This window comes from Sorex fumeus, unplaced genomic scaffold, assembly GCF_029834395.1.
Source record: "Sorex fumeus unplaced genomic scaffold, SorFum_2.1 ptg000054l, whole genome shotgun sequence".
NCBI lineage: Eukaryota > Metazoa > Chordata > Mammalia > Eulipotyphla > Soricidae > Sorex > Sorex fumeus.
The window spans coordinates 46,883,222-46,897,029 of record NW_026606111.1 but is presented as its reverse complement, the minus strand read 5'-3'; the positions used below and the strand labels follow the sequence as shown (position 1 = coordinate 46,897,029).

At 40.3% G+C, this 13,808-nt stretch overlaps 1 pseudogene; it reads left to right on the top strand.

Annotated features, from left to right (window-relative positions):
* Positions 1 to 978: 978 nt before the first annotated feature.
* Positions 979 to 1,075, top strand: LOC130033791 (uncharacterized; annotated as a pseudogene).
* Positions 1,076 to 13,808: the final 12,733 nt, after the last annotated feature.

The following is a 13,808-nucleotide window of genomic DNA, read 5'->3' as shown; positions in this document are numbered from 1 at the left end:
GTCCCGCACATCTGGGTTCCTCTTTCAGTTCCTTCATGCATGAGGCTCCTTCAAGCTTGGGAAGGGTGGTCTTAAGCGTACCTATGGCCTGTTGCAGAGGTCTTCAGCTGCCGGGGCTCTAATCAGGTCGGTGAGGGAAATTCACCCCGGCACCTCCAAGGGGCCTCGGTGAGGAAAGCCATGTGCGAGGTCAGGACACTGTCATTTTAGACATATTTGGAATTAATTTTATATCGAAAAGTACACATCATTCAAAATACTTATGTGCTTAGTAATAAATTACTACACACTTGTTCAATCACCTCAGAGACCCCACTCTGCTCAGAGAACTAGATTTTTAATTACAGGTCTGTTTTGCCCATGTGTCATGACTGAGAATCACTATCAGTAGATATGAAACTCACTATACACAAAGATGCACACAGGTTACTATGAGTCATCTATGTTGTTAATGTGAGTTGGCCATTAAACTTCACTGAGACCCTTTGTTCTGTCCTTTATAGGAGCCTCATGAGTTTCACCTTCCGTTCAAGTTGAACTTGTAATAAGGTGGAATGAAGTCATCAATATGATCCTCACCTCATCCTTCAGGAGAAAAATCCTACATACATTCAAGGTGGTCAAAGTGCAGACAACACCATCCACCTTTTCCTGGAGATGTACACAGGACTGAGGTGAGAACAGCAAAAGGCTCTATTTTAATGTTCTTAATGAAGGATTCAGGGAACAACCTTAAACAAACTCATATACTATCTTCCAAAAGAATTATTTTGTAAAACTGATGCCTAGGGTATGGTAAACGATAATATAGTAAAAACCATATTTTTATTTCTGGGACATTAAAGTTCTAAATCTATTTATTCATGCTGCTTTGAAATACATTCCTTGATTAGGAATCATTGTCTGCCATAGGAGTGAGGAAGGACAACACTCAAAGTAATAAGAAGTGAAAAATATGGAAAAATTAACTCCTACTAGGTTTGATAACACATATACTAAAACTGAAATGATACAATGATGAGCATGGCCCTTGCACAGAGATAACATGCAAACTTGTAAAGCATTCCATATTTTTGTTGCAAGAAGAATGAATAGGTCTACTTTAAGGTAAGACAATCCCCAGAAGTACAAAAATTCTACATAAAGAGAGCACAAATCCCCAAAACAACAATCTCTCTCAATGTCAATGGACTAAATGTGCCAATTCAGAGGCATAGAATAGGAAGATGAATTAGAAAACTGAACCCAACATTCTGCTTCCTGCAAGAAACATGTCTGAACAATCAAAGCACCCATGGGCTAAAGGTAAAAGGCTGGGAAACAAGTTTTCAAGAAAATATCACCTCCACAAAGCTGGAGTGGCCATACTAGTATCAGACCACATGGACTTCAGGCTAAAGGTTATCAGAGACAGTGAAGGTCATTTCTTAATGATCATGGGATATGTACATCAGAAAGAACTCACCTTCCTCAATGTATATGATCCTAATGACAGACCAGCAAAATACGTTAAAACAACTTCTAATAAACTTATAGAAAAACATTGATAGCAACACAATACTAGTAGTAGATTTCAACACTTCTTTGTCACTTCTCGATAGATCAAACAGACTGAAGCTCAGCAAGGAAATATTTTCTTTAAGGGAAGTAATGAACAACCGTTGGCTTAGGGAAGAAATCAAAGAGGAAATAAAAAGTTTCCATAAACAAATGAGAATGAGGACACGAGCTACCATAACTTGTGGGACACAGCAAAAGCAGTGTTAAGAGGAAAGATTATAGCTCTGCCAGATTTCATCAGGAAGAAAGAAAGGGCCTACCTGAATAAATTAGAGCTCAAGGTTTTGGAAAATAGGTTCAGCATAAGAGAAGGAACACATGGAGGGTGCGGGATCCCGGAGGGAAAAAAAAAAAAGAAAAAACAGGTTCCAAAAAGAGCCGAGATCACCGGCAAGTTCCAGATGGAGTAGGTGCCGCATCCCGCCCCTCCCAGATGGAACCCGGTGACCAGAATCCTCTACAAACACAGTTCGAGTATGCGGGAACGAGGACTTTTCCTCAAATCTGCCGGACTACACCTCCCAGGTAACCTCTGATCCCGGAAGTCACGCCCACAGCCCGCCCCCCAGTGCCATCTTTGAAGCGTTCAGCATAAGAGAAGGAACACATGGAGGGTGCGGGATCCCGGAGGAAAAAAAAAAAGAAAAAACAGGTTCCAAAAAGAGCCGAGATCACCGGCAAGTTCCAGATGGAGTAGGTGCCGCATCCCGCCTCCCCCAGATGGAACCCCGGTGACCAGAAGCCTCTACAAACACAGCTCGAGTATGCGGGAACGAGGACTTTTTCTCAAAACCGCGCGGCCGCGTGGACATCTCTCTATATACAAAGTGATCAATGAGAAGTAAACCACCCAATCTCTCTCCCTGAAAATCAGAGTTAAGTTTGGAGCACGGCCACAGCCCCAGAAACACAAGGACTTAATGCAGAACCCAGCAGCTTAGAGCAGAAAAGTGAACGGACGATGAGTTAACCCAGGCCATCATTTCTGCCCAGAGGGGAAAGAGTGTTGCCCCATTCGCCCTCTCTTCTCTGGAAAGAAGGATGGCGGCCGCATGGGAGCCCTGTGGACAGCAGGTATGAGCCGGGGGTGTGGGGGGGCGACTAAAACCTCACGAGAAGGGGGGTGTTCCGGTCCGTCCTTCACGCCCTACCGAGGTCAACAGTTGCCCCCCACGAGCGTCTCCCCAGCACGGCCACAGTCCCAGAAGCACAAGGGCTTAATGCAGAACCCAGCAGCTTGGAGCAGAAAAGTGAAAGGACTATGCGTTAATCCAGGCAATCATTTCTGCCCAGATGGGAAAGGGTGTTGCTTCCTTCCGCCCTCCTCCCTCTGGAAAGAAAGATGGCAGCCACATGGGAGCCTTGTGGACAGCAGGTATGAGCCGGGAGTGTGGGGGCGACTAAAACCTCATGGGAAGGGGGGCGTTTCGCTCCGCCCTTCACGCCCTACCGAGGCCACCGGTTGCCCCCCGCGAGCGGCTCTCCAGCACGGCCACGACTCCAGAACACAGAAACCAATTTCTTAACTATCTGACTTTCAGTAGAAATACTTCCAGGGTCAATAGGTAAAATAGCAGAAATCCAAAACCAACATTTAATTCTTGAACCCAGCTGTAGAAAGCAAATCACTTCACAATGCTTTTTCAGCATGTCTGATTTGGGGGGGGGGGGTGTAAACTCTAAATAATAGTGGTGAATCTTTTATTGAAACAATGAATCTAATCAAAGCAGATAGAGTGTTAACTAGAATTCATCTGCCTCACAGGGACGGGGAGGGGTGGGGGGTGGGGTTTTATTGGGGTTCTTCATGGTAAAAAATAAGTATTGGTAAAGGGAAATGTGTTTGATATTTGCATGACTGAGACCTAAACCTGAAAGCTTTGTAACCTTTCCCACAGTGATTCAATAAATAAATAAAAAAAATAAATAAAAAAATAAAAAAAAAAGATTTTGGAAAATAACCAACAAAAGTAGTCCAAACTAGGCTGGAGGAAGGAAATAATAAAACTTGTACCAGACATCAATTAGCTAGAATCCCAAAATACAATCCAGAAGACCAATAAGAACAAAAACTGGTTCTTTGAGAAAATAAATAAGATCAATAAACCATGAGAAGCCTCTCAAAGAAACAAAGAGAAAGAATTCTAATAAATCGAATCAGAAATGCAAAGGGGAGTATCCTAATAGAAAGTACAGAAATCCATAGGATCATCAGAGATTATGTTGAGAATCTTTGCAGCAGGAAATGAGAGAATCTTGAATAAATTGATAAATTATTGGATTCCAATTACCTCCCAAGGCTGAACCAAGAAGATTTGGAATACTTGAACCTATCACTACCAAGGAAATTGAAATGATGGTCAAAATTATACCCCCAAACAGAATCCAGGGCCCAGATGGATTCAATAGTGAACTATTTCAAACCTTTAAAGAGGAACTGCTTCCAACATTTTTAAGATTTTCCAGGAAATTGAAGAAACATAAATACTCCCAAATAGTTTCTATGAGGCAAAGATCACCCTAATCGACAGAGACACCACAAAAACAGAAAATTGCAGACCTTTTTCCTTTGTGAATACAGATACAAAAATTTTCAAGAAAATACCAGCAAAGAGAATCTAGAAACTCAACAAAAGATCACACACTATGACCAAGTAGGTTTAGCTTGGGGATGCAAGGATGGCTTAACATTCTCTAGTCAATCAACAGAATACACCATCTCAATAAAATAAAGATAAAAGTCATATGATCATATCAATAGATGTAGATAAAGCATTTGATTAGATCCAGCACCCATTCATGATGAAAAACTCTCAACAAAATGGGAGTTGAAAGTAGTTTCCTCAATCTAGTCAAAGCAAATTACCACAAACCCACAGCAAGTATTATTCTCAACGGGGAAAAACCAAAGGCTTGGAGCAGAAATCAATGAAATAGAATTCCAGAATACAATCAGGCACAAAACAAGTTACCCACTCTCAACCCTCCTATTCTTCATAGTACTTGAAGTACTTGCCATATGATTTTGGTAAAAAAAAAAAGATATCAAGGGCATCCATATAAAAAAGGAAGAACTCAAGCTTTTACTATTTGGAGATAACATGATATTATACTTAGAAAATCCCAAAGATTCCCCAAAAAAGCTCCTGGGAACAATAGATTTGTTTAGTAAAATAGCATATTACAAAATCAATATCTGGTACTACATGGCTTTCCCATATATTAATAATGAAAGAGAAAAAAGAGATAGAGAAAAACAATCCCATTCACAATAATACCTCAGAAAATAGAGTATAATAGAATCAACTAAAAAGGTTAAGGAACTATACCCAAAAAAAAAAAAAAAACCTGACGGGCACAGAGGCCCAGCTCTGGGCAACAAAGCTGAAAGGCTGCAATTCCAACAGGTACAGCCCACCCCCAAGGGCCTGGGTCCCTTTCTGGGCACGCGCAGCTAGAAACAGCCCCTAGACAGCCGGTTTTCAACCCCTGATCTGCGTGGGACGGGCACAGAGGCCCAGCTCTGGGCAACAAAGCTGAACGGCTCCAATTCCAACAGGTACAGCCTGCCCCCAAGGGCCTGGGTCCCTTTCTGGGCACGCGCAGCTAGAAACAGCCCCTAGACAGCTGGTTTTCAACCCCTGATCTGCGTGGGACGGGCACAGAGGCCCAGCTCTGGGCAACAAAGCTGAAAGGCTGCAATTCCAACAGGTACAGCCCGCCCCCAAGGGCCTGGGTCCCTTTCTGGGCACGCGCAGCTAGAAACAGCCCCTAGACAGCCGGTTTTCAACCCCTGATCTGCGTGGGACGGGCACAGAGGCCCAGCTCTGGGCAACAAAGCTGAACGGCTCCAATTCCAAACAGGAGAACTTCCCAACTCCTCACCCAGTGCCAGGGACTCTTTCAGGAGCCGCGGCCGCTTACGCGGCCGCGAAATATTTTCCCACTACATATGTCATAGGAACCATAAGCTAACTTCTTAGATGGAAACTTCTCTATATTAGCTCAGCCACTAGAAACACAGTACCCAATAACTCATAAGCCTATCTTAACTCACACTGCATATCAAGCAGAATAGTAACAGTGAACGTGAAGGAATAAACCACACCTCTCACAATGGTAAAGCAACGCAAAAGCCCACCAAACTTTCATATTGAAGAGTTGAGCCCAGATGACACCAACAGTACTGTAGTGTTAGACAACCTCTCTGACAAGGAATTCAGAAGGGAGCTACTTAGGATGCTTAGGGAATTAAAGGAAACAATGGAAAACAATACCAATAGAAGACAAGAGGATCTAAAGGCAGAAATGAAGAAAATGCAATCAGAAATGTCAGACCTGAAAAATCTCATAGGCGAATTGAAAAGCTCAGTAGAAGGCCTCAGCAGCAGAGTAAGAGCGGCTGAGAACAGAATCAGTGAGCTCGAAGATGAACTTCAGAGACTCTCCAGAAAAGAGCAGAAAATGGAAAAGAGACTCACAATTCGGGAACAGATGGCAAGAGAAGATCGGGATGAAGCCAAGAGGGGTAACATAAGAATTATTGGAGTCCCAGAGGGAAAGGAAGAAAACCTCGATGAAGAAGAAACTGTCAAAGAAATCATTGCTACAACATTTCCAGAGCTGAAGAAAACTTGTGACCACATTCAGGAGGCCCGAAGGGTACCAGCTAGATGAAATCCGAATAAAAATACCCCAAGACACATTCTGATCAAAATGACCAAAACCTTAGACAGAGACAAAATTCTGAAAGCAGCATGATCGAAGAAAGAAATCTCTTACAAAGGAGCATCCTTAAAATTCACAGCTGATTTTTCTGATGAAACCCTCATGGCCCGAAAACAATGGTGGGACATAGTAAAAAAACTCAATGAAATAAATGCCTCCCCAAAAATACTTTTCCCAGCAAGACTCTCATTCATAATAGAAGGAACAACACACAGTTTCACAGACAAACAACAGCTAAGGAACTTCATAGACTCAAAACCATGGTTACAAGAACAACTAAATGGGCTACTTTAAGGCAAGAAAGGCCCCTCAAATACACCAAACTTTAACAGAACAATGGGACAAAATCCCATAACAATAATCTCTCTCAATGTCAATGGGCTAAACGCACCAATTAAAAGACATAGAGTGGCAGGATGGATTAGAAAATTGAACCCAACTTTCTGCTGCCTGCAAGAAACGCATCTCAACAGTCAAAGCAAACACAGACTCAGAGTCAAAGGCTGGAAAACAATCCTACAGGCAAACAGCTCCCATAAAAAAGCTGGGGTAGCCATCCTTATATCAGACCACATCGATTTCAGAGTGAGGAAGGTCATAAGAGACAGTGAAGGCCATTTCTTATTGATCAGAGGATCTGTACAACAGGAAGAACTTACAATAATAAATGTATATGCACCTAATGAGAGACCAGCAAAGTACTTAAAACAACTACTCATAGATTTGGAAAAAGACATCAATAGCAACACAATACTAGTGGGAGACTTCAACACTGCTTTGTCACCTCTGGATAGATCAACCAGACTCAAGCTTAGCAAGGACATACTTCATTTGAGGGAAACAATGGAAGAAAGGGACTTAGTAGATATATACAGGACACTTCATCCACGAAAAGCTGAATAAACATTCTTCTCAAGCGTACATGGAACATTCTCCAAGATAGACCACATGCTGAGCCAAAAAACATGCCTCCATAAAATTAAGAAGGTAGAGATTGTATCAACAATCTTCTCAGACCATAATGCACTGAAATTAGAAGTAAATCACACACAAAAACAGAAAACTAAACCAAACACCTGGAAATTAAACAGCGCAATATTGAACAACGAGTGGATTAGATAGGAAATCAAAGAGGAAATCAAAAGATTCCTAGAAACGAATGAAAATGAGAACACGAGTTACCAAAACTTATGGGACACAGCAAAGGCTGTGTTAAGAGGAAAGTTTATAGCTCTACAAGCATTCCTCAGGAAGGAGGAGCGAGCACACATAAGTAACCTAACCTCACAGCTTAAGAGCTTGGAGAAGGACCAAAAAAAGGAGCACAACCCGAACAGGAGAAAGGAAATAATAAAACTGAGAGCAGAGATTAACGAGATGGAAACCCAAAAAACAATCCGAAAGATCAATGAAACCAAAAGCTGGTTCTTCGAGAAAATTAACAAGATCGATAAGCCTCTAGCAAAACTCACAAAGAAAGGGAGAGAGAAAACCCTAATAAACCGAATCAGAAACGAAAAGGGGGTCATTACAACATAAACCACAGAAATTCAGAGGATCCTCAGGGAGTACTTTGAGAAGCTTTATGCCACGGAACAGCAAAACCTCGAGGAAATGGATAAATTCCTAGACTCCTACAGACTCCCAAGGCTGAATCAAGAAGACCTGGAATACCTGAACAGACCTATCACCATAAAGGAAATTGAAATGGTAATAAAAAGTCTCCCCAAGCACAAAAGTCCTGGCCCGGATGGATTCACTAGTGAATTCTTCCAAATCTTTAAAGAGGACTTACTCCCGATGCTCTTTAAGCTTTTCCACGAAATTGAAATATCAAAAACACTTCCGAACAGTTTCTACGAAGCAAATATCACACTGATACCAAAAGCAGACAGAGATACCACAAAGAAAGAGAATTACAGGCCAATATCCCTGATGATCACAGATGCAAAGATCCTCAACAAACTACTAGCAAATAGAATCCAACTACTCATCAAAAAGATCATACACCATGACCAAGTAGGATTCATCCCAGGGATGCAAGGATGTTTTAACATTCGGAAATCAATCAACATAATCCACCATATCAACAAAAGAAAAGATAAAAAGCATATGATCATATCAATAGATGAAGAGAAAGCATTTGATAAGATCCAGCACCCCTTTATGATGAAAACCCTAGCCAAAATGGGTATAGAGGGGACCTTCCTCAACATAATTAAAGCCATCTACCACAAGCCTACAGCAAGCATCATCCTCAATGGGGAAAAACTGAGAGCCTTCCCTCTAAGATCAGGGACGAGACAGGGATGCCCACTCTCTCCACTGCTGTTCAATATAGTACTGGAAGTACTTGCAATAGCGATTAGGCAGGAAAAAGATATTAAGGGCATTCAGGTAGGAAAGGAAGAAATCAAGCTCTCACTATTCGCAGATGATACGATACTCTACTTAGAGAACCCAATAACTTCCACCAAAAAACTCCTAGAAACAATAGACTCGTATAGTAAAGTTGCAGGTTATAAAATCAATACCCAAAAGTCCATGGCTTTCCTATACGCAAACAGTGAGAGAGAAGAAAACAACATGAAAAAAACAATCCCATTCACAATTGTGCCCCAGAAAATCAAGTACCTAGGAATCAGCTTAACTAAGGAAGTAAAGGACCTGTACAAAGAAAAATACAAAACGCTACTTCAGGAAATAAAAGAGGACATGAGGAAATGGAAAGATATCCCCTGCTCATGGGTCGGGAGACTTAATATTGTCAAAATGGCAATACTACCGAAAGCATTGTATAAATTCAATGCAATCCCTATAAGGATACCCATGACATTCTTCAAAGAAATGGAGCAAACACTCTTGAAATTTATATGGAACAATAAGCCCCCACGAATAGCTAAAGCAATTCTTGGGAAAAAGAAAATGGGAGGAATCAACCTCCCGAACTTCAAACTGTACTACAAAGCAGTAATAATTAAAACAGCATGGTACTGGAACAAAGGCAGAACTGCAGACCAATGGAACAGGGTTGAATACACTGACATCTCTCCTCAATCATATGCTCATCTAATCTTTGATAAAGGTGCAAGTAATGTGAAGTGGAGTAAGGAAAGCCTCTTTAATAAATTGTGTTGGCATCACTGGACGGCTACATGCAAAAAATAGGCTCAGAACTCTGCCTAACACCATGTACAAAAGTAAGATCAAAATGGATTAAAGACCTCAACATCAGACCAGAAACCATAAGGTACATTGAAGATAAAGTTGGCAAAACCCTCCATGACATTGAAGCTAATGGTATCTTCAAAGATGCCATGCCACTGGCTGAGCAAGTGAAAACAGAGATAGATAAATGGGACTATCTTAAACTAAGAAGCTTCTGCACCTCCAAAGAAACAGTGACCAAAATACAAAGACAGTCTACAGAATGGGAAAGGATATTCACCGAATACACATCTGACAAGGGGTTGATATCCAGGATATACAGAATACTGGTTAAACTCCACAAGAAGAAAACATCCAACCCCATCCAAAAATGGGGCAATGAAATGAACAGAAACTTTCTCAAAGAAGAAATCCGAATGGCAAAAAAGCACATGAGAAAATGCTCTACATCATTAATCATCAGGGAGATGCAGATCAAAACCACAATGAGATACCATCTCACACCTCAGAGACTGGCCCACATTCAAAAGAACAAAAGCAACCGATGCTGGCGTGGATGTGGCGAGAAAAGGACACTCCTTCACTGTTGGTGGGAATGTCCACTGGTTCAGCCCTTCTGGAAAACAGTATGGACGATTCTCAAAAAATTAGAAATTGAGCTCCCATTTGACCCAGCAATACCACTCCTGGGAATATATCCCAGAGAGGCAAAAATGTATAGTCGAAGTGACATCTGCACTTGTTTGTTCATTGCAGCACTCTTTACAATAGCCAGAAACTGGAAGAAACCTGAATGCCCAAGAACAGATGACTGGTTAAAGAAACTTTGGTACATCTACACAATGGAGTACTATGTAGCTCTTAGAAAAGATGAAGTCATGAACTTTACATACAAGTGGTACAATATGGAAAGTATCATGCTAAGCGAAATGAGTCAGAAAGAGAGGGATAGACATAGAAAGATTGCATTCATCTGGGGGATATAAAGTAACAAAGTATGAGATTAATACCCAAGAATAGCTGAGATCAGCACCAGGAGGATTACTCCATAACTTAGAGGCCAGCCAGGTATCCTAGAGGAAAGGGCAGTTCAGATAGAGAAAGGAGCACCAAATAAAGTATGTTTGGAGGATCCTCCCAGGAGGGGAGATGCATGTCGAAAGTAGACTATGGACTGAACATGTTTGCCACTCAATGCCTCTTTTGCAGACCACAACACCCAAAAGGAGAGAGAGAACACAGGGGATTGCCCTGCCACAGAGACAGGGGGGATGGGGGGATGGGGGTGGGAGGGATATTATCCATGGTGGTGAAAAATGGGCACTGGTGGAAGGATGGGTATCTGATCATTGTATAATTGAAACCAAAGCACAAAAAATAGTAAATTTACAACTTTAAAAAAATAAAATAAAATAAAGGGAAAAAAAACGCTACAAAACACTACTTCACAAATAAGAGAGTATATGAGGAAATGGAATCACATCCCATGCTCATGGATTGAGAGGTTTAACACTGTCAAAATGGCAACACACACCAAAGCTCTATAAAGATTTAATGCACTTTCTATAAGGATACACATAACATTTTTCAAATAAATAGATTAATCACTCTTGAAACTCATACAGAACCATAAACTCCCATGAAGAGCTAAAGCAATCTTTGGTAAAAAGAAGAAGGGAACACCTTCCCCAACTTCAATCCCTACTACAAAGTTGTAGTCATCCAAATACCATGATATTCAGATAAAGACAGGCCTCAGATCAATGGATTATAGTCTAATATCTTGAAGCTGGCCCTCAGATTATTATTACCTAATCTTTCATAAATGCTCAAGAAATATGAAGTTGAGCTAGGAAGTCTCTACAGCAACTGGTGCTGGGAAAACTGGACAGCAACATTCAAAGAAAATGAACTCAGACCTCTTTATATTGCCAGGAGCAAAGTCAGATCAAATGTATTAAAGACCTCACTATCATACCTGAATTCTTAAGATATATGGAGAAAAATGTGGAAAGATCCCTTCATGACATTAAAGCTAAGGGAAACAAAAAAGCAAGCAAGAAAGAAAGAAAGAAAGAAAGAAAGAAAGAAAGAAAGAAAATAAAAATTAAAAAATAATGCTGTTTGCAATGCTAAGGATCAATCCCAGATCATCATTTTCTTGCTTTTTTGGGTCACACGTGGCGATGCACAGTGGTTACTCCTGGCTCTGCACTAAGGAATTACTCCTCACGGTGCTTGGGGGGACCATACAGGATGCTGGGAATCTAACCTGGGTATGCCGTGTGCAAGGCAAATGCCCTACCTGCTGTACTATCACTCCAGCTCCCCCCCTCCCCATAATTCATCATCCTGAGGGCCTCAGATTTTTACCTTCCATATAGAAACTTCATCTTTACATTGATACAGTAAATTGAAACCACAGAACCATTGAATGGCATGTTATAATGGTAGCAGCCATGAGCAAACTTTGATAACCCATAAGTTGTCATGAATGAATTCTGTCTCAGAGGCTTCACTTCTGAGGATACCTGTCACTACCTCCTTTCTGTTACGTATCCCAGGATCAGAATCTACATCAGGCCATCAGTAGAAATTGTCCACCCGAAAGTTAGCCTTCCACTGGGATCAGAATCCTTGATCCATGTAACTTGTAATTTTTCATACATGATTTCTTGACCTTGTTTCAGGTGGAGGCATCCAGAGCAAAAACTCAGCTTTCCTGTTGTTTCCACAGGAAATCCAAATACCTAAGGATGTTATCATTTCTGACGCCACTGTTACAGATTTTTTTGGAATCCCACGGTAAGATACTATCATTAATGTTATAATATTACTGTTCTCCATAGTTCGGATCTCCCCAAAGAACTCTCTACCCACCTCACTCCAAGTGCAGTCTCCAGTTTATCATGCTCCTGAAAGTACTTCTAATAGTTTCACTCAAGTTCTCCCCTAAAGTGCACAAGTTAAGTTCATACCACTCCAAGTTCTTATTCCTAAACTACCAGAGTAGGCTTGGTCCTCAAGCTTTTGTTCTCAATAGAAGAAATACCGTGCTCTCTTTCTCTATGTCTCTCTTTGCTTGCTTTGTTAAATGACAGTTCTCGCTTGAACAAATATTTCATTCCACCCCACACCTGTTTCACAAGTTTCTGAGTGTTTTTCAGTAAAATCTACTTAGCTTCACTAAACTAAAAATTTTAAAACACCAGAGCATTGTTAAAACCAGTATTTGTATCTTTTAAACCACAAATTTTGAAAATGAAAGGTGGTAAAGCAATGGAATACTACTCAGTTGTATGAAGTGAAATCTTCTTATTATTTGTATATAAAATGGATAACATGTGGAAATTATGTTTAGTGACAAAAACCAGGCAAAGAAAGATAGGCATCCTACAAATTCAGGCATACGTGACATATAGAGAAAACAAATTAATAGAATAAAATGAGACAGACAAACGTCTAAAACGTTATTTATATTCTATGATTTATAATTCAATTAGTAATGGTTTCTAATACACATAATTCCAACATGACACTCCTCATTCTCTCAAAGAATAAACCCTCCCTCTCCCCCAATCCCCCAGAATCCCTCACTCTCAATCCCCTGACTCAATTGTGTGGATCAGTTCTCCCCTTACATTGCTCTTGAACCTTTGTTTCTACCTTGCTGTGTGTCTTTAGATCCACATATGAGAAAAATCTCTCTGTATCTGTTCATTTCCTTAAGGCTAACTTTACATGCATGATATCCTCTAGATTCATCCAATGTTGAAAATTGCATAATTTTGATCTTTTCAAAGCAATATAAACAAACTTTAGAACTATGAGACTATTTAGTTACCAGATCGAGAAGTTTAATCAAAGTGGAAAAACTGAACAATGGTGAATGACAGAGTAGGCCTTTCAGTAGTGAGTGTAATATGATACATGCACGTTGATTCTGCATAATCCTAAAATTTATGAAATTCTATAATGTAATTCTGTAAGGTAATTTTACATAATCAAAAAAGTATTTAAATAATTTACATTTATCTATGATTTTGACGTATCTTTTGTGTCAAACTATCAGAAATAAAAATCATGAGAGATAGAGATATGGTCTATCACTATACTTTTAAACAAGAGAAGCGCTAAAAATTTCTGTGTCTTGATGAACTCTCATATAAATTGACTCCAAAATCAAATTTATACACTCAAGGAAAAATAAAAGTCAACCAATTTAATCTTTTGCCTTCACTCAGGTTCCCATCTGCTGATCTCTCACAGACAAAAAAAAATTTTACTTTATTTTTTTTTAAATTTTTATTAGTGAAACACCATGATGTACAGTTGTACATTTACAAATTTTT